Source organism: Halichoeres trimaculatus, unplaced genomic scaffold (genome assembly GCF_033239565.1).
Source record: "Halichoeres trimaculatus isolate MK-OKI-2021-1 unplaced genomic scaffold, fHalTri1.1 fHalTri1_scaffold_1, whole genome shotgun sequence".
Classification (NCBI taxonomy): domain Eukaryota; kingdom Metazoa; phylum Chordata; class Actinopteri; order Labriformes; family Labridae; genus Halichoeres; species Halichoeres trimaculatus.
Window position 1 is genome coordinate 41986587 of NW_027437179.1, and position 22136 is coordinate 42008722.

At 41.4% G+C, this 22136-nt stretch overlaps 1 long non-coding RNA gene across 1 annotated transcript in view; it reads left to right on the top strand.

The window, feature by feature from the left end:
• The window catches only part of LOC141793599 (uncharacterized), a 36079-nt gene extending 17590 nt beyond the window's left edge, over positions 1–18489 (top strand). Inside the window, exon 3 of the long non-coding RNA XR_012598415.1 lies at positions 18393–18489. This is a non-coding gene — a long non-coding RNA (uncharacterized LOC141793599). The remainder of the gene's footprint in view (positions 1–18392) is intronic.
• Positions 18490–22136: the final 3647 nt, after the last annotated feature.

Consider the following 22136-nt stretch of genomic DNA (forward strand, 5'->3'; position numbering starts at 1 on the left):
TGTAGGTCCACTCGCCATTGAGTGTTGATGCTATCTGATTTATCTTTTCCCCAGATATTCTTCCAGTATTGTTCAGTCTCAGCTCCGGGTAGGTCTTCTTTAGTCTTACTACCCTGCTATTGAGAGTAGACCTTGGCTGGAGCTGAAAATAAAGAGTCTGTGTGTGTTTGTTGAGTCAGATGTAAGAGTTTCTGAGATATGAGGTAGAAAATACCTGTTGTTGTGTTCTCGATAAATAAAAACAGACAGCCAAGGATCAGCAGAAAACAGTTTAATAATTCACAAAGGAAAATACGGTATGTTGATTTAAAGGAGCTCAGTGATGATGGATCATGTTATTTTACTGTTGGTTTCTGGAAAATAATAATAATAATAATAATAACGATCGATAACACAACTTTTATTTCAAGAGAACTCAAAGTGGATTATTACTGTGTTAGGTTTACATTCAAACAACAAATGTCATTAGGACTACTGCCAGCAGTTTAACTGCACTCTCTCATAATACTTTCGAACCTCTTCGTATCTTAGAGGAAGATACCAGAACCAACAGATAACAGGAATTTTTTACAAGAGACTGTTTCTTCTCAGCAGGAGCGATGGGACCATTAGATATGACAGAAGTGGACTTTGGTGAATTTTGTAGACGAAGACAGATAAACTGTCCCCAATGTTATGTGTTTGATGTTAATTGAGTCCAGCTCGGGCTATCGTTTGTTATTCATTCGTCAAGACAGGGTGTATGGAGGAGGTTCAGTCAGACCAGGATTTATGTAGCCCTCAGGTTTAGGTGAGACCATCATCTACAAAACAAAACAACACAATCAGGACCAGGACTTTAGTTTTTTTTTCTCTACACACACTCATTAAACCAAGAGGAAGAGAATTAAATATCGCTGATCAATAAATATCATCTCCGTTAGAGAAACAGGAAGCTCAGCTCTTTATTGAAGAGTGATTGTATTTCTGAGGGAACAGCTGTGTTCTGGTTTCCGTTCATTTCAGTGTTTCTGAGCTCTGCAGCGCCTCCCAGAGGAACAGCTCACCTGTGGGGTAGGATGGGCCGTGGAGGCAGGAAGTGTATGGTACGGAGGCGGATCATGAGCTGCCTGGGAAGTGTTTATAGGTATAACATAGACCAGTTCCTGCTATAAAGCACACACACAGACAGACACACACATTAAACTAATCTGATACAGTCTGTACTTACTCACCTGTCTGATAGAGGAACAGTTTGCCTCATCTTACCTGGTCGCCATCGTTAGAGGATGATGGACAAGCAAGTCTTATAACCGCCATCAAAAGAAACGACTCCAGTAATATAAATATAAACAGGACTAATGCGAAGCCTTTTACCCGCTCCTGAAAGATACACACACACACACACACACACACACACACACACATGTTTTTATAATGAATGAGTGATGCTGCTGAAAAATACCTGATGGTATCAAACACTTTGAGGAATCAATGACTGTTTGTCATAGTTCAGACTGATTCAGAGCAGGGTCATTGCTGCTCATGGTTCACAGAGACCTGAACTCACCTTGTACAGGTTGCAGTCAGGACTGCTGTCATCATAGCACATTAGGTACCACCCACCACCATCCAGACCGTAAACACCCATGGCCACCAGGGAAGTTAAGATCGCCACAACATTGAACCCATGGGACGTTCTCGCCTGAGAGACGTTTCACGGGGGACATGGGGACATATACTCATACATACACATAGACACACTTTAATGCATGCTTTTGTTTTTGTATGACAGAGGATTATGGGAAACAGGAAATGACTTACCAGGCAGCGGGTTGGAGATTTTACAGCAGCAATTGTGAAAGACCCAGCAGTGACGTACTGGGATAAAAACACATTATATTTATATTTATTATTTCCTCACAATTGCACCATTCTTTCTCTCTGAATTACCTTGACATATTCGACATTCTTTTTTTCTTTTTTTTTTTTACCCAATATCAATATTGGTAAATATCAGTTATCGGCCATAACAACAATTTTAATGTCAGGTATCTGTATCAGCCAAAATTTTTACATCGGTCCATCCCTAACAAAAACTTTTGTTTAATCTTTATTTATGTCAGATTTGATTTTATAATTTAATAAACACTTTTATTGAATATCACACTAGCTCATAAATGTTTTAAAAATAATAAAAAGTTGAAGAAACTCACAATCACAGCTCCCCACACGAAGACACCACTGATCGCACTAAGAGAGGATGCACCAAGGTACTCTGCAGGAATCGCTGTGACGATCCCAAACGAAAATACCATCACACCGATCATGATCTGAACGGTCTGAAACACACAGACACACACACACACACGGGGTTTAACTTTGTGTCCACTGTGATCAGGGGTCTCTGATCAGCGTTTGATCAGGTCTGAAAGTTTAAGTTTCTAAGGACAAACAGTGAAAAAACTCAGAGAATTCACAGAGAGGAGAGGAGGAGGAACTTTAAGAGGAGAGAGGAGGGAGACAGGAAGGGGAGAAGGGTGGAAGGAGAAGGAGGAAGGATAGATGGAGCAGCGGGAGAGGAGGGATGATGGTCTGGTTCTGGGGCAGAGTGCTGATGGTCAGAGTCCCACTCCTGGTGAGTCAAACACTGACGCTTAGCCAGGGCCCTGGGGCAACATCCGGTTTGAAAGACAAAGCCTAACTGTGCGTTCACACCAAAAGAGGCAAACGCAGCAAGCAAGCCTAAAGTTAATTCATTTTCAATGAGAGCCCGGCATCCTGAGTGGCTAAAGCGGCACAAGATAATGTCTGCCTTCCTGGCTACCACGACCAACAACAAAAAAATGTTGCCTGGGATCGTGTCGCCGAGGTGGTAGATTGTTCTGGTGAGTTCAAAAAAATGTGCAGTAATAGCAGAAAATAGCGAAGTGTAGTGTAGTCTGTGGCAAAAACGTAGCCTAGCCTAGCATGCTAGCATTTCTTGCTTCATCTGAATGAGATGACACCAGGGCTCCAGACTAACTTTTTTCAGCAACGATCTGAGGTTAATGCCGGGGGTGCAGGTTACTTTTGTTATCAAACAGTATCTGCTGGATCCTTCTGGATCCTTCCGTGGATGGCTTTGTACCGAACTGTGCGCCAGGATCTGAATAGACGCCGGTGACCTGGTTTTCACTTGCCTGGAATTGGGGTGACATCGAAGCTATTTTTTGGTATTTTTTGGCCTAGGATTTTTGTTTCTTGATTGAGTATTTTTGTTTTGGGCTACCTCTTTTCTTCCTTGAGGATTTATCTTTCGTTTCTTGTGGATTAACGTTTTGTGTTACTTAAAGGGACCGTTCAAAATAGTGTGAAGAATGACAGCTTGTATTTTTTCGTTAGTTTGGAACTTTTCCATGATTTTGGGTTTATGAACATTGAGATTGTTGTTTTATTTTGGTTGTGATTTATTTTGGAATGGGGAATACGCACAGGCTGCACGGGGGTTTAATTTATTGATAAAAGATTAACATCGAGTCCGGCTCCTGGGTATTTTTCTATAGGATTATAAAACACACACACACACACACACACACACACACACAGTGCAAATTCCTGCTCCTTACAGCCACAGAATTTTAGTATATATCAAAACTGTAAAAGTTTGATGTGGTGGATAAATCTATATTATCTCCTTTGTAAACTGCTTCCTGCCTGTCAATCTGCTCGTGACTGATTAGATGGTGATTTTATTATGTTCATGCTTTAAACTGAAGTCGAACAACAGCAGCTGCTGCTGTGAAGACGTCGCTGTGCTGCTCCTTGAAATGACAAGCGTGATTTTACTTTGATGTCAGTCACATGACGAGAGGCCAAGGCGGCTAAAATATTTTGCTTCTTTGGCCACTGTCCACTTTCTCGGGCATGCTTGCCTCTTTTGCCTCTTTTGGTGTGAACGTACAGTAAATGTTGTTTTATTTAACCTTTCTTGTTGAACATACTCACTGTATCTTCATCATCTAAGTTCAGTTTAAGTTTGTGATCTTTAGAAACTCTTTCAGGTCTCTAACACTTTGTACATCATGTATCTCCTCATTGGCTGAGAGTCGATGATGTGGAAGCTGTGAATTACCACATATTTCACTCCTCGTTTGTCCATTTTTTTAATAAGATAAAAAGAGGTCACTTAGAAACTCCTCTCAGGGACTTTAAAGATTGTATCTCTTTTATTGACCTAGACTTTTTTATCATCTCACAGCAGAGATTTTACTGATACCCTGGATTCACTTGGCTTCACTCAGGCTCTTGATGTTCCCCCCCCAATTGGAAAGCTGACAGACCTGATCTGGTTTTACATCATGGTCTCAAGTCTTACAACTTTGATGGGAAGGAGATGTGGGTCAGACCATAAACTGCTTTTATTCAGCATGGTTTTATCGCTCTTACCTGTTCTTATCAACACCCTGATCCCTCGCCAGGTTTTTGACTCAGCATATGTTTCTAAGTTTTCAGAGTTTCATAACACTGCTTCTTCAAATGCTTTTAATATTATATTGAATACTGAGGACCTGGTCTGACATTTGTTCTGGAAACCGTGGCCCTTTACAAAATCAAAGAACCACCAAAGCCCAGCAGCCCAGGTTCAATGACACAACTCAGGACTTAAAGAGGGACTGTGGAAGAAGAGAAAAACACATGGTTCCTAAGCCCTGTTCCTACCAAGTAGTAGTTCAGTAAGGCACGTTTTGTGGTGTTTCCTTTAACGAAAACCAGGACAGGTCCCCAAATTACCAACCCGTGCCGTCCCACTTTTTGGTACCCTTCTTTTGGGGTGCCTGGCATACTGATCCAACCCCAGAGAGTGGAGTTAGAAACACTGCAGTAAAAAACAATGGGTGGATTGGACAAGTGTTTTTCTTTGTCATTGGATTTATTAGTGGGGTACACTGTCACGCTGCTATGCCATCATGCTATCATGCTATCACATAACTGACTCAGCTATCAGCATCCAGCTTACACGCCGCCTACCAAGAAGAGCACGGTTGGCTGTGGAAACACAAACAGGATCAGGCTTTACTGATCCGACCCGTACCAAACTGAACTGATCCAAACCGGACCACTTGGTGGGAACAGGGCTCAAGTACTCCATGCCAAACTTCATACAGAAACTGATTAATCCGGACCATGTTCGGTTCAGTCAAATACTTACCCCGAGAGCGACCAGGTGTGCCCCGTTGGAGATCAGTGGGTCCTCCTGAGGACTGCTCTGGGCCTGGGGAGGGACCACCTGAGTGAGCACCAGGACCTCACCTCCTGATCCTGAGACTGGTGAAGACATGGTCCAGGTTGTTGCTGGTTTAGATCAGGTGAGTGCGTCCAGGTGAGCTGACTCCGAGGTCTGACCTGCAGCTCTCTGGTGTTCCTGTAAAACTCACACAGGTAAATCATTCACCTGATGATACCTGTCATAGACTATAAAAGAATGGAGGTCATCTCGCTTGGATCAAAAAACTGCTCCCCCTGGTGGCTGGCAGCATTATAGGTCAGAATATCTCCCTGTCTTTTTGAGAAGGGTCTGTCTGTGGCTTGCAAGACGGAGGCGTGTCGTGTAGTGGGCGTATCGTGTAGTGACGTAATGATCACGGAAATCACGGAAAACCACGCGAGACACTGTTAAAAGTTTATAAAAAGGAAGACGACAAATAAGACGACGAAAAATAAGGATGAGCCATGGTAAGATTATCATTATTATTATTATGTAAAAAATTAAAATGATGTATTTCTTTGTGTACTGCAACTTTAATCTTCTTTTTGACAGTGAATTGAAAATGATGGAAAAAACCCTGGTGCAGCACCTATTGGAGGAGGCAGCATTCAAACTAAAAAGTTTCCAGCTGAAAATAGAAAGAGCCTTCTCTTCTGAGGGTTTTTCCAGCCGTTTATAATACAAAATAAAGATTGGGAAGCATTTTTATTATTTGCATAGCAACATTCAAGTTCTACATTTCACAGAGCCATTGCACAAATAAATGGGAAAAAATGTTACAAGCTTCACTAAAAACATTGAGAGCTTCATCCCTCCATCCAGTAATTGCCTGGACGCATGCGCTCTCTTCCAGCTTCCTCCTACGGTTTTCAGCAGAAAACAGTTTAATAATTCACAAAGGGAAATATTGTATGTTGATTTAAAGGAGCTCAGTGATGATGGGTCATGTTATTCTACTGTTGGTTTATGGACGAGGATCATGCATTCAAACACCATGTTGAGTTTTCTGGTGTGTGCAGAGCCTGAAATCAACATGTTGATGCATATTGGTTTGAGAAGAATAACTTTATTATTTTTGTTATTAATAGTAGTAGAAGTAGTAGTATAACTTGTTCAAATTCACTTTTCTTTTCCACAGTCGCCCAGTCGTTTCTTGACTTCCCAGCAGGAGCAGACAGGGGGCAGCAGACAGTACCTGCTCTGAGGTGGGAGCTGCTGATGAACTAGTCATGAAGGACTCGGCCCTGGAAGCTCTGCTGAGACGTTTGGGGGGGCAGAACAGGACAACTCTTGCTGAGTCAAAAGGGCCTGGATCACTTAGAGCCTGAGTTCCCATCATGAGGAGGAGCTGAAGTGGTTTAACCCAAAGAAGGATCCAAACTTTGCTCCGACACGGTGAAATGAATCACAGAGAGTTTGAGTAGATCTGAAGTAATTCCAAGGAGCGATGGGCATGAAGACGAAGACAGATTAACGGTCCCCAAAGTTCAGTGTTTGTTATTAACTGAGTCCAGCTCTGGTCATCATGCGTCATTCATCCATAACGTGGTCTGATTGGATAAAAACTGCTGCGATCTCAGCTCATCAAGACCGGGTGTACGCAGGAGGTTCAGTCAGACCAGGATTTATGTAGCCCTCAGGTTTAGGAGAGACCACCACCTACAAAACAAAACAACTCAATCAGGACCAGAACCAGAAGCCAAGAAGAAGAGAATGTTTCTGAGCTCTGCAGCGCCTCCCAGAGGAACAGCTCACCTGTGGGGCAGGATGGGCCATGGAGACAACAAGAGTATGGTACGGAGGCGGATCTTGAGCTGCCTGGGAAGTGTTTGTAGGTATAACGTAGACCAGTTCCTGCTACAAAACACACACACACATATAAATAGACACAGATAAACACTTCAAACTAATCTGATTCAGGTTTAGTTTTCTTTTATCTTACCTGGTTGTCATGGTTGGAGGTTGGTATACAAGCAATTGCAACAACCCCGAGTGAAACAATCAACCCCAATATAGTAAAGAGAAGCAGGACAAATCCGAAGCCTTTTAATCGAGTCTGAAAGACACACACAAACACACACACACACACACACACACACACACACACACCAATGTCTTAATTATAGAAAAATCCCACTCTTCAAAAGTTTGGATTTCAGTTCGGCTGAAACGCCGTTTCCGCGCAAACACGAGACTGAAACGCAACAAAACTTTTGCGTTTCAACCTAAAACTGTTGTCCTGTAAACGGCCCCTTAGGATGCAAGGTGGCTTGTAAGGCAAAAATAGATAAATAAACTCACCTTGTACAGGTTGCAGTCTGAACTGCTGCTATCATAGCACCTTAGGTACATCCCATTAGCATCCAGAGCATACAGGATCATGGTGCCCAGTAAAATTACCAGAGCTACTGCGTTGGACCAAAGGGACGCTTTCGCCTGAGTGGGACATATCACAGGAAACATGTGAATATACACATAAACACACTAAAATGCACACATTTGGGTGTGTATGACAAAGGATTATGGGAAACAGGAAACAACTTACCAGAAGGGGACTTGGAGATTTTCCAGCAGCAACTGTGAGAGATCCAGCAGTGATGAACTGAGATCATAAAAGATTATTATTATTATTATTAATATTTTCATTTTTTTTATTATAAGTATTCCCTTATTGTTATTTTGGTTATTATTGATAATCATAATAGATGATAATAAATAATAACAATGATTATAAACAATAATGTCAACAAGAAGCTGTGATAACATGATTTAATACAAACTCATTATCTTCACTTATATTATATTAATTTTAATAAACACTTTTATTGAATACCAGAATATTTCACAACAAGTTATGAAATCAATAAAAAAATGAAGAAACTCACAATCACAGCTCCCCACACGAAGGCACCACTGAGCGCACTGAGAGAGGTTACACCAATGTTGTCAGTAGGAACCGCTGTGACGACCCCAAACGAAAACACCGTCACTCCAATCATGATCTGAACAGTCTGAAACACACACATATACATACATAAGGTTTAACATTGTGTCCACTGGGATCATGGTTCTCTGATCAGCGCTTGATCAGGTCTGAAAGTGTACGGCAGCTCCTCAGTACAAACCATGACAAAAGGAATTACTCAGAGAATCCTCAGAAAGGAGGTAGAGGAGGATGAACTTAAGCTCTGTTTCCACCAAGTGGTTCAGTTCAGTTCGTATTGGCACGGCACGCATTTTACGACGTTTCCACCGACTAATCCCAGGGCAGATCCCCAAATAACTGAGACGAGCCGTCCCTCTTTTTGGGATCCCCCAGTTGAGGTGCCAGCCCGAACCAATCCCGATCCTGGAAACTGGAGCTAGAAACTCTGCAGTCCATTGATTGGTGGAAAGAATGGTCACTTCCTGTGTGACAGAGGCTGCTGTATTTCTCTTAGTAGCTCACAGTCTTCTCTGAAACAAAGCTTGATTGTTCTTTGTCACAAAGAGCTGCATGCCAATCACAAAGAAGATGAATTGCTCGATGTCTTTCATTGTTGCTCTTTGTTCACTGTGTCGCGTTTTTCTTCTTCGTTGGATTTATTGGCAGGGTACACTGTGTCTTGCTGCTATGGCGTCACGCTATTATGTAACTAGCGCAGCTATCAGCATCCAGCTTACACACCAACTACCATAACAGCTTTGAAGACACTTTTCCCCCTCAATGGTCGTGATACTGGCTACGTAGGAAAGGGCAAGAACGGACCAAACAAAGGTTGATGGCTGTAATCAATGAAAAGCAGAAGAAAACCTGTGAAATGCAATCGTAGCTTCTCTGTGCTTGGTTTGGGACAACACTACCCTGAAAGATTTGGTGCACTGTTCCAGTAAGAGGTCAGGCATCAGGGGAATATCTGGAAAGTAGACTTAGATAAAATCAAGAAATAAATCTTTCCTTTGGCACTACTTTATCTCTGAAAAAAAAAAACAGATTTTTTTTTATTATCACAGAAACTTGGCTCACTCAGGACGATCAAAGTCCTCTCAAAGAGGCAGCCTCACCTGGTTTTATCTAACTGCACCAACTCCGTACGTCATGTAGGGGAAGGGGGGTGGCTGTCATTTACAAGAAAGACTTTAAACACACATATCTTATATCAAGGTATGAACAGATCCTCAATCCAGGTGATTTTGACATCCATGCCCCACCCATTGGAAAGCTCACCCCACTGATCTGGTTTTACATCATAGTCTCAGCTCTTACAACTTTGATGGGAAGGAAATGTGGGTCAGACTGTAAACTGCTTTTATTCAGCATGGTTTTATCACTCTTGCCTGATCACACAAACATGTGATGCTGTCACATACCGCTATCAGCACCCAGTTTACACACCACCAACAAGTTAAATCACATTAATGATTGCAAAAAAATACATAACAAAGAGCACAGTTGAAAGCACGGATCCGACCCGTACCAAACTGTACTGATCCAAACCGGATCACTTGGTGGAAACAGGGCTCAAGTACTTCAATCCTCAAACTTTCATTTTCATCCAGAGTCTAGAGAAAGCAGCCTCATCCCAGATCTGATACAGCTGATCATCCTGTTTTAATGGGACGCCTTTAAACCTGGGAGGGGATCGAGGTACTCAGTTGGTTTCATTCCTGTCTTTAAAACAGAACCTGATTAATCCAGACCACGTTTGGTTCAGTCAAATACTCACCCCGAGAATAAGCTGGTGTGTCTGTCTGGAGGTCAGCGGCTCCTCCTGAGGACTGCTCTGGGACTGGGGAGGGGACATGGTCCAGATGTTGTTGTTGGTTCTGCTCTGCTGGTTTAGATCAGGTGAGTGTCTCCAGGTGAGCTGACTCTGAGGTCTGACCTGCAGCTCTCTGGTGTTCCTGAAACACTCACGCAGGTAAATCATTCACCTGATGATCCCTGTCATAGACTGTAAAAGAATGGAGGTCATCTCGCTCAGCTCAAAAACAGCTCCCCCTGGTGGCTGGTTGCAGTATAGGTCAAAATATCTCTGTCTGTCTCTCTCTCTCTCTCTTCCTTGCTCACCTGTCTCTTTCACCTGTCAGCACCACACTGCCTCCTGCTGGCGACACTGAAATGCAGCGTTGTCTAGCTTCTATAACCAAAATTATAAATTAACACATGACAGAAAAAGTGACGAAACATTTTTTGGGTGGAACATCATGTCAGACTAATCCAGCAGATATCTTCATACCTGATGTCCATCTTTAAACCTAGTCCATCCAAACACCTGAGGTCTATCTTAGGACCTGAGGTCCCAAGTGCAGATGGCCTAGCGGTTTAGGTCACCCACAGGCCGGTGGCCTGGGTATGAGTCTGGAATATATATGTGTTTGGCCTTTAAATTCACCCTGACACCTTTGGCCTGTTTCCCACATGTTGCCCCATTCTCGCCCCCTTTCTTACTCTGACCACTGTCCTCTCCTCCATCATCAAAAGCATGAAGAAGCCAAAAACAAATAACTTATAAAAAAAACTTATACAATTATTTGTATATTAACCTGTGGTGCAGCTTTAAACCTAAGGTCCATCTTCAAACCTAAGGACTATCTTCAAAACCAAAGTCCATCTTCATACCTGTTGACCGTCTCTAAATGTAAGTTTCATGCTTCAATATGAGGTCAATCTAAACCAAGGGTCTATCTCTAAACCTGATGTCCATCTTCAAACCTAAGGTTCATCTCTAAATTTGAGGTTCATCTTCAAACCTGAGGCCCATCTCTTGAACTAAAGTCCATCTAAACCTGAGGTCTATTGTCAAAACCAAGGTCCATCTTCAAAACTGATGACCATCTCTAAATCTAAGGTTCATCCTTCAACATGTGGTCCATCTAAACCGAAGGTCCATCTCTAAACCCGAGGTTCATCCTTAAACCTGAGGATCATCTTCAAACCTGAGGTCCATCTAAACCTGAGGTCCATTCTCAAAACCAAGGTCCATCTTCAAACCTGAGGTCCATCTCTTAATTTAGAATTCATCCTACGACATGAAGTCCATCTCCAAACCTGATTCATCTCTTAATCTAAGGTCAATCTTTAAACTTGACATCCATATCTTGATCTGAGGTACATCTAAACTTGAGATCTATCTTCAAACCTCAGCCTCATCCTTGGACATAAGGTCCATCTTAACCTGAGGTCCATTGTCTATAAAGCTGATGTCCATCCTCTAACCTGAGCTGTATCTTCAAACCTGAGGTCCATCTCTAAGCGTGAGGTCTATCTTCAAACCTGAGGTCCATCTCTAAGCGTGAGGTCTATCTTCAAACCTGAGGTCCATCTCTAAAGCTGAGCTTCATCTCCAACACTGAAGTCTGTCTCTAAAGCTGATGTCCATCCTTTAACCTGAGGTCCATCTCTAAACCTGAGGTCTATCTTCAAACCTGAGGTCCATCTCTAAACCTGAGCTTCATCTTCAGGACCTTAGGTTTATCTTTAAGAGAACAGAAACGCGATGGAGACAAACACAGGATCCTCGTCTGGTGGTTTACAGTGTGAGGACGCCATGATAACAGAAGGAGACAGAGATGGAGATGAAAATGGAGGGTGGAGGATTCTCAGACAGAGAGATGGATGAGATCAGGAAGATGATGGATGACACAGAGCTCAACCTGCAGCCAGGATAAGGTGTTAATATAACATAAATGTCCCATGATGCTTAGCAGCTCAGCAGGGAGCGAAGAAGGCTGCAGAGGTTAAATAAAGGAAGCTGCAGGAGGAGCACGCTGACAGAGAGATGGAGAGGTTTACACACACTCTACCCTCTGTCTTTACTCACACACACACACAGGCCTGAGTCTGCAGGTGTGACGAAGACTGTCTCAGGGCTGGGAGTCAGGTGGGATTAGAAACCCGTGGAGGGTCTGCCCCAACGTCCTGATCCATCTTTATTCAGTCAAACTTAAAGTCTGACACTGAGGGACCAAACATCTGCTCCAACACACAAACCAGCCTGTGGCACAGTCAGCAAACACACAATGATTTAAAATAACTCTGGTTTATACGACATGAGTGGGACTCACCTGACCCATTAACTGTAGACGTTTCTGTTTTCTAAATGGAGTCAGCTCTAGACGTCTCTGGTGATTGGAGGAACCCTGAAAGTCTGGGACGTGAAAACACATGGAGATGAAATATGTGACCCCTCTGTCTCTCTGTGTCTCCGTCTCTGTGCAGACGTCTCAGACCTGATGAATAATTGAGGCCTGGCTGGTGCGGCCTGCCGTCTCTCTGCTCGTCTCTTTAAACAGCTCGTCTCCTGCAGACAGAGGATCATTAGAGGAGTGATACGCTGCTCTGTGAGGTGTTTTCTTCTCTCTGTGACTGATAAACTGATGAACTGATGAACAGCAGACTAATAACACAGATTAATGGATGGAGGTGAGCACATGAATCCACTGGCGGGAAGCTGATCATCGAATTATCCCAAAGAACGGAGACAGATCGAAGAAGATGGGGTGGGGGGGTGACGATGATCGTTGTCTGTACTTTGAAGATGAGCCAGCCAGTTTGCTACCCAGACGGACGCGCAACATGTTTGAGATGAAAAACGACCACTGACTATGACATCATCACACGTATCTTACAAAGTTGAGAAAAACGCACCTTTAAACTAACTAAAGTAGAACTTAAGTGAAGTTTAAATCAGAAGAGAATGCCTCGTAATCTGAACAAATATAAAGTAAACATTTTTAAACAAAGTGGACAATCTGTTACAGGATGGTCAATCTGTACTGTGAATCTGAATGGCCATTCTGGATTATCGATCTAGTTCGTCATTCCCAATTGTCAACCTGGAAAATCAATGTTGATGGTCAATCTGGATTATCAACCTGGAAAATCAATCTGAATGGTCAACTTGAATGGTCAGTCTGAATCGATCTGGATGGTCTTCCTAAATGATAAACCCTGACGGACAATCTAGATGGTCAATATGGATAATTAATCTGAATGACCTACCTGGATGGCTATTCTGGATTATCAGTTTAGAAAATCAATTTAGATGGCCAAATTGAATGGTCGATATGGATCATCAATCTGGAGGGTCATTCCCAATTGTCAGCCTGGATGATCAATCTAAATGATCAATCTGGATGGTCGGTCTGGATCATCAACATGGATGATCATTGTTGATGGTCAATCTGGATTGTCAGTCTGGAAAATCATTCTGGATTATCAATTTGAATGGTCAATCTGAATCATCAATTTGGATGGTCTTTCTTGATGATCAACCCTGATGGACAATCTGGATGGTCAGTCTAGGTGATCAATCTAGATGGTCAATCTGGATTGTCAGTCTGGAAAATCATTCTGGATGATCAATTTGAATGGTCAGTCTGAATCATCAATCTGGATGGTCTTTCTAAATGATTTTTCTGGATTATCAACCAGGATGATAAATTTGAATGTTTAATCTGGATTGTCAATCTGGATGACCAATCCGGATGGTCATTCCCAATTATCAACCTGGAAAATCATTCTGGATGATCAATTTGAATGGTCAGTTTGAATCATCAATCTGGATGGTCTTTCTAAATGATTTACCCTGACGGACAATCTGGATGGTCAATATGGATAATCAGTCTGGATGGTCAGTCTAGATGATCAATCTGAATAATAATCTGAATGATTGACCTGGATGGCCATTCTGGATTCTCAACTTGGAAAATCAATCTGGATGGCCAAATTGGTCAATCTGGATCATCAATATGGATGAGCAGTCTGAATGATCAATCTAGATTGTCAACCCAGGATGATCCATCTGGGTGACCAATCCCGATGGTCAGTCTGGATTATCAACCTGGAAAATCAATCTTGATGATCACTTTGAATGGTCAATCTGAATAATCAATTAGGACGGTCTTTCTTGATGATTAAACCTGACGGACAATCTGGATGGTCAATCTTGATCATCAATCTGAATATTCAACCTGGATGGCCATTCTGGATTATCAACCTGGAATATCAATCTGGATGGCCAATTTGAATGGTCAGTCTGGATTATCAATCTGGACGATCAGTTTGAATGATCAATCTGGATCATCAGTCTGCCTTGTCGGTCAGGATGCTAACAAGTTTAATGTGGGTTGAAGTTGCGGCTCAGACTTCAGGGACCAGGTCCAACCTGTGTTGAAGTGAATTTCTGATCCTGTTACCTGTTGGAGGACCAAAACCTAAACCACACTCTTCAGGTCAGGTCTGGACTTTAGTCTGAGGAGGGAGAGAGCAGCAGCTCTCTGTGGAGCTCTCTATCTAGTGTGTTTCTGCATCTTTAAAGGACTAAACCCATCCACTCGGTCTCTCAGAGGACCTGGGACCAGTTGGACTCGTCTGGGCCTCAGAGTCTGGTTTGTCTCCAGGAGTTTACAGATGCTGCAGAGCATCCTCAGGGACATGTTCACATAAAGCTGACAGATGCTCTGCAGGCTGCACGCCAGTTACTCCATCACATCCACCTGAGGCTCACACACACACACACACACACACACACACACACACACACACAAGGACTGTAAGGCTGTGATTTAATCTGCTGTAGTGCTCCTCTCTGATATGATCTCTGTTAGTGGTCCGAGAGGAGTTGAGGTCACCTCCAGGACCTCCTCCTCTCCTCCTCCTGCTCTGTTAATCCTGTAAAAGCGTCTCGTCCTCCCGCTCGCATCCTCGCCTCAGCCTGAGAGGTCTGATGAGCTCACAGCGTCTGCTTCACGGGGATGAACAAAATCAGGGTCAGACTCCCTGAAGAGTGTAGGAGGGTGAGCTGAGACTGAGGCTCAGCGAGGAAATAAACACACACACACACACACACACACACACACACCCTAAAATACTAACATACTAAAACACTAACACACTAAAACGTTAAAACACTGACACACTAACCCTCACCCAGACCAATAGGAACAGAGTTCTGCGACATCACAGCAGGTATCATCAGGTGAATGATTTACCTGTGAGAGTTTTTTAGGAACACCAGAGAGCTGCAGGTCAGACCTCGGATTCAGCTCACCTGGACACACTCACCTGATCTAAACCAGCAGAGCAGAACCAACAACCACATCTGGACCATGTCTTCTCCAGCCTCAGGATCAGGAGGTGAGGTCCTGGTCCTCACTCGGGTGGTCCATTCCCCGGGGATACAGTCCTTCATGCGGGCATACCCGCCCGCTGTCGGGGTGAGTAGTTGACCCAACTGATGGAGATCCAGATGATACAGGTTATCTTTTTTATACATGTGATTCAGATTATACAGGTCATCCACGTTATGGTGGTGATCCAGATTATACAAATGTTCCAGATCAAACTGGTAATTCCAAATTATACATGTGACCCAGATTATACAGGTGATCCAGATTATACAGGTGATCCAAATTATACAGGTGAACCAAATTATACAGGTGATCCAAATTATACAGGAGATCCAGATTATGAAGGTAATCCAGATTACAAAGGTGAGCCAGATTCTACAGGTCATCCATTTATGGAGGTCAACAACATTAAACAGGTGATCTAAATTATGAAGGTGACCCAGATTATACAGGTCATCCAGATACATCAGGTCATCTGAATTATAAAGTTGATCAAGATTATACATGTGATCCAGATTAAACTGTCAATCTCAATGTTATAGGTGATTTCGGTTATACAGGTTTTCAAGGTTTACCTAGATTCTACAGGTCATCCAAGTTATGGAGGTCAGACAGATTATACGTGTAATCCAATTATACAGGTCATCCAGATTATACAGGTTTTCTGGATTGTACAGGTTATCCATATTATACAGGTTTTCTGGATTATACAGGTTATCCAGATTATTCAGGTCTTCTGGATTATATTGGTTATTCACATTTTACAGGTTTTCTGGATTATACAGGTTATCCACGTTTTACAGGTTTTCTGGATTATACAGGTAATCCGTATTTTACAGGTTTTCTGGATTATGCAGGTTATCCACATTTTACAGGTCTTCCAGATGAGACAGGTGATTCAAATTATGCAGGTGATCCAAATTATACCAATAATCCCAATGGCACAGGTAATCTAGATTTTATAGGTTATCTATATTATGAAAGTGATCCAGAAAATACATGTGATCCAGATTAAACTGTTAATCTCAATGTTACAGGTGATTTAGATTATACAGGTTTTCCAAATTATGGAGGTGACCCAGATTCTACAGGTTATCCAGATTATACAGGTTTTCTGGATTGTACAGGTTATCCAGAGTATACAGGTCTTCTGGATCACACAGGTTATCCAGATTATACAGGTCTTCTGGATTATACAGGTTATCCAGATTATACAGTTTTTTTTGGATTATACAGGTTATCCAGATTATACAGGTCTTCCGTAATATACAGGTGATTCAAATTATTATGGTGATCCAGATTATACAAGTGATCCAGATTAAACCGATAATCCCAATGGCACAGGTAATATAGATTTTTATATGTTATCTATATTATAAAAGTGATCCAGATTATACACGTGATCCAGATAAAACTGGTAATCCCAATGTTACAGATGATCCAGATTCTACAAATCATCTAAATTATGGAGGCAACCCAGATTATTCATGTCATTCAAATTTTCTGGTGTTTCGGATTATACAAATCTGGATGATACAGATGATCTAGATTATAAAGATGATCCAAATTATGAAGTCATTTTAGATTTTGCAGGTGTTTCAAATTATGGAGGTGATCCAGATCATACATGTAATCCAGATCAAACTGGTAATGCCAAAGTTACAAGTGATCCAGATCATACAGATGATCCAGATTATGTGGGTGAACTAGATTGCGTAGGTGATACAGAATATTAAGGTTATCCAAATTTTGGAAAGAGGTAATCTGGTTAAAATAGGTGATCAAGCATTTACAGAGAATTTGGAATATTCAGGTGCTCCAGATTTTACAAAAAATCCAGATTAGAGGGGTCACACAGATCGTAGAGGTGATCTAGACTGAGCATCTGATCTAGATTCTACAGGTGCTCCAGATTATAGATACTCTATCACTTACACAGGTTACCCAGATAACAGAGGTTCCCCAGATTAAACAGGTGATCCAAACTATCGAGGTGATTTAGATTAATCAGATTATCTAGTTTATAGAGGGGTTAGGATTAAACAGATGATCCAGATTATAGAGCTACTCCAGATTTAGGGCTGGTGATATTTTTTAGGCACTGAACTGAAACGATGTAAAACCAGAAGATATGGAGCAAGACAAAATAAATAGAAACAAAATGGGACCAGATTAGATTATTTCACATCACATTACTTTAGATTTAGATTCAATCATTTTATATCAGATTGTTTTAAATTAAATTTAAATGTCAAGTAATAATAATTAAAAAAAGAGCAGAGACCTCGAGGTAGAAGCAGTTGTGTCTGTATAAAGCAGAATATGTTGATGATAATATTACTTCTTTATTACAGTCATGTGACATCCTGATGACCTGAACAGGAAGTCGAATTAAAACTGTTTTATTTACCAAACACGTGATAATCATGTGGCTGCAGAGTCACTCATGGAAAATCACCCAAAGACACTTTAAGGATGATGAATGTTAAAAATTCAGTGATTATCTGCACTTCTCTGATCCTCTTCACTTCCTCTGTCCTTCCTCCTCTGTCCTTCTTCCTCTGTCCCCTCGGGTTTCTGTGGATCATCAGTGGAGTTTTATCCACCTGTGTCGTAGGCTGCAGGTATTAAAAAATAAAACAGTAAACAGGTGGATTATAGTTTTTTTCAGGTCAAATGAGAAGTCTCATGGTCTGAAGTCTAAGGTCCACGTTAATCTCTGAGATCCCAGTACAGCGACACTATCAATACATGTTATAATTCAAGTATTCTTTTGAAAGTTTTGGAAACTTTAAATTCGAGTATTGTTTTTAATTTGATTTTTTTTTTTCAACATTTGGGGGAATTTTTGCAATTTTTTTGCAAAAGTATAAAATGTCCAAAAAACTGAAATTTTGCAGATCCTTTTTGTACTTCTTTTTTACATGTCCAATCTTTTTTAAATTTTGCAAATATATAAATCCCTTTTTTTTCTTACTTTTGGAAATTCCTTTTTTTTATTTATTTTATTTATTTTTATTTTTTTTTGCAAATAAATATGTGTGTGTTACAGACCATCCAGATCATGATTGGTGGGTTGGTGGTTCTGTGTGGGATTGTCACGTCGTTTGCTGGTGATGCCACCATGAGCAGCTCGTTCTTTGTGTGGGGAGCTTGGACTGTGAGTTTCTTCACCTTTTATTGTTTTTACCACGTGACACGAAAACAGGCGACAGATTAACTCTGGCTGTGTCAAATTGAATTTTACAGAATTTTTTTAATTATTATTATTATTATTATTATTAGTAGTAGTAGTAGTAGTAGTAGTAGTAGTAGTAGTAGTAGTATTATTGTTTGATATTTTTATTTTTATTATTATCAATAATGATAATAATAAAAAGAACATTTTTTAGTTTATATATTATTATTATAATTATTATTATTATTATTTTATTGTTTTATTATTATTATTATTTTTAAAATTAATATTATAATATGTTTCTATCTCAGTACATCACAGCTGGATCTTTCACAGTTGGTGCTGAAAAATGTTTAAGCCGCTCTCTGGTAAGGTATTTCCTGTTTCCCATAATCCTCTCTGTCCCAAAGCATGCATTACAGTGTGTATGTGTGTATGTTCATGTGTCTCCTCTCAGGTGATTACCAGCGTTGCGTTCAATTTTCTGGCGTCTGCAGCTTCACTAGCAGCTGTGGGCCTCTTCACCTTAGATGCTACCGGAAGTCCCTGGTGCCGTAGCAGCAACAGCAGCTTCATTGATTGCTCCGTGTATAAGGTGAGTTTAGGGTTATTGAGACACTCTGAACCGTGAGTGGCGAGGAATTAAAATGATGATTGTTTCAAACTATAAACAAAATCTGCTCTGAATCAGAGCAATAAAGACCTGTGTGTGTGTGTGTGTGTGTGTGTGTGTGTGTGTGTGTGTGTGTGTGTGTGTGTGTGTGTGTGTGTGTGTGTGTGTGTGTGTGTGTGTGTGTGTTTCAGGCTCAGGTAAATGGCTTTGCAGGTGTCCTGACTGTCTTCAATGTGTTGGAGTTTCTTGTTTCGTTCTCGTTTGCAGTATATGTTTGTAAAGCCACCTGTAACCGTGACAACCAGGTGAGACGACACAAACGGCTCCTGTTACAGAGTTAATCCAGACTGTATTTGATATATCAGTTTAATGTGTGTGTGTGTGTGTGTGTGTGTGTGTGTGTGTGTGTGTGTGTGTGTGTGTGTGTGTGTGTGTGTAATGTAGCAGGAACTGGCCTATGTTATACCTGGAAACACTTCCCTGGCAGCTCAGGCTCTGCCTACATCTCATGTACAATCTGTCTCCATGGCCTACCCCTCCCCACAGGTGAGCTGCTCCTCTGGGAGGCGCTGCAGAGCTCAGAAACAAACAGCTGTTCCCTTAGAGATACGAACACTCTGATCGTCTGTTTCATTTTCATTTTCTTCGTTTTTTAGGTGGTGGTCTCTCCTAGACCTGAAGGACACATAAATCCTGGTCTGACTGAACCTCCTGCGTACTCATCGCTGAGATCACAGCAGTCATTACTCAAATCAGACCACAGTGAGGACTTCAACACTGAATGTTAGTGACTGTTCTGCCCCAAAACGTCTCAGCAGAGCTTTCAGAGCCGAGTCCTTCATGACTAGTTCATCAGCAGCTCCCACCTCAGAGCAGGTACTGTCTGCTGCCCCCTGTCTGCTCCTGCTGGGAAGTCAGGAAACGACTGAATGACTGTGGAAAAGAAAAGTGAATCTAACACAAGTAAAAAAAATAAATAAATAAAAGAGATTTTAAAAAGTTAAAAGGAATAAATAAAAACCATCAGATTAACAGACGTGCACAGCTTGGTCGATAATCTGATGCAACATGTTGATTTCAGGCTCTGCACACACCAGAACACACTGATCAACATGATGTTCGATGTAAACTGAGTAAAATAACATGATCCATCATCACTGAGCTCCTTTAAATCAACAAGTTTTCCTTTATGAACTATTAAACTGTTTTCTGCTGATCCTCGCCTGTCTGTTTTTATTTATTTAACATAATGACAGGTATTTTCCCCCTCATGTCTCAGAAACTCTTACCTTTGACTCAACAAACACATAGTCTTAATTTTCAGCTCCAGCTCAGCTCTACAGGAAGGTCTCTGCACTGGACTAGTGGACCAAGGGGGCTTAGAGGGATCGGCACAAGCTGAATGAAAAAAGAAATAAAAGGATGAAGGATGTGACAGATTTTATTTTGTGTTTTTTTTTTATTTTTCATTTTATTTTATTAATTTATTTTACTTTTCTATTTTATTATTTCATTTTACTTTTTTATTTTTTTTTAAATTATATTATTTTATTTTACTTTTTATATTATTTTATTTTATTATTTTATTTTATTATTTTATTTTATTTTTTATTTTATTATTTCATTTTACTTTTTATTTTATTTTATTGTTTTTTATTTTTTTGTTTTATTTTACTTGATTTTATTTTATTATTTTATTATTATTTTTTAATTTTGTGATTCCTGTCATGGTTCATTATTTCTGTGACACAAAGCAGCTGATCTGAACCGTATGAAACACACACACACACACACACACACACACACACACACACACACACACAAACTTTTACCTATACTGCAGCCAGCCACCAGGGGGAGCAGTTTTTTTATGATGACGTCCATTCTTTTACAGTCTATGACAGGTATCATCAGGTGAATGATTTACCTGTGTGAGTGTTTCAGGAACACCAGAGAGCAGCAGGTCAGACCTCAGAGTCAGCTCACCTGGACACACTCACCTGATCTAAACCAGCAACAACCTGGACCATGTCTTCACCAGCCTCAGGATCAGGAGGTGAGGTCCTGGTGCTCACTCGGGTGGTCCCTCCCCAGGCCCAGATCAGTCCTCAGGAGGAGCCGCTGACCTCCAACCAGGCAAACCAGATCGCTCTTGGGGTGAGTATGTGACTGAACCGATCGCGATCTGGATTAAGTACTTGAGCCCAGTTCCCACCAAGTGGTCCGGTTTGGATCAGTCCAGTTTGGTACGGGTCGGATCAGTAAAGCCTGGTCCTGTTTGTGTTTCCACAGCCAACCGTGCTCCTCTTGGTAGGCGGCGTGTAAGCTGGATGCTGATAGCTGAGTCGGTTACATAATAGCGTGACGCCATAGCAGCGCGACACAGTGTAGCCCGCTAATAAATCCAACGAAGAAGAAAAACGTGACACAGTAAACAAAGAGCAGCGATGGAAGACGCTGAGTCAAAAACCTGGCGTTGATAAGAACAGGTATCAAAGTTCCCATCAAAGTTGTAAGAGCTGAGACTATGATGTAAAACCAGATCAGGGGGGTGAGCTTTCCCATGGGTGGGACATGGATGTTAAAATCACCTGGATTAAGGATCTGTTCATACCTTGATATAAGATATGATATGTGTGTTTAAAGCCCTTCCTGTAAATGACAGCCACCCAGCCCAGCTACATGACGTACGGGGTTGGTGCAGATAGATAAAACCAGGTGAGGCTGCCTCTTTAAGAGGACTTTGATCGTCCTGAGTGAGCCAAGTTCCTGTGATGATAAAAAACATCTGATTAATTAAAGAGATAAAGTCGTGCCAAAGGAAAAGTTTATTTATTGATCTTATCTTTGAAGTCCCTGAAAGGAGTTTCTGAGTGATCTTGTAAAAGTCTAACATATGCCTTCTAGTGATAGAGCACGAGCTAAAGGCTAATACCCAGTTTAAACTATTTGTGCTAATGTTGCCTCCAACCCACAGTCAGCAGTTATTCTGCAGTGGTCTGTTC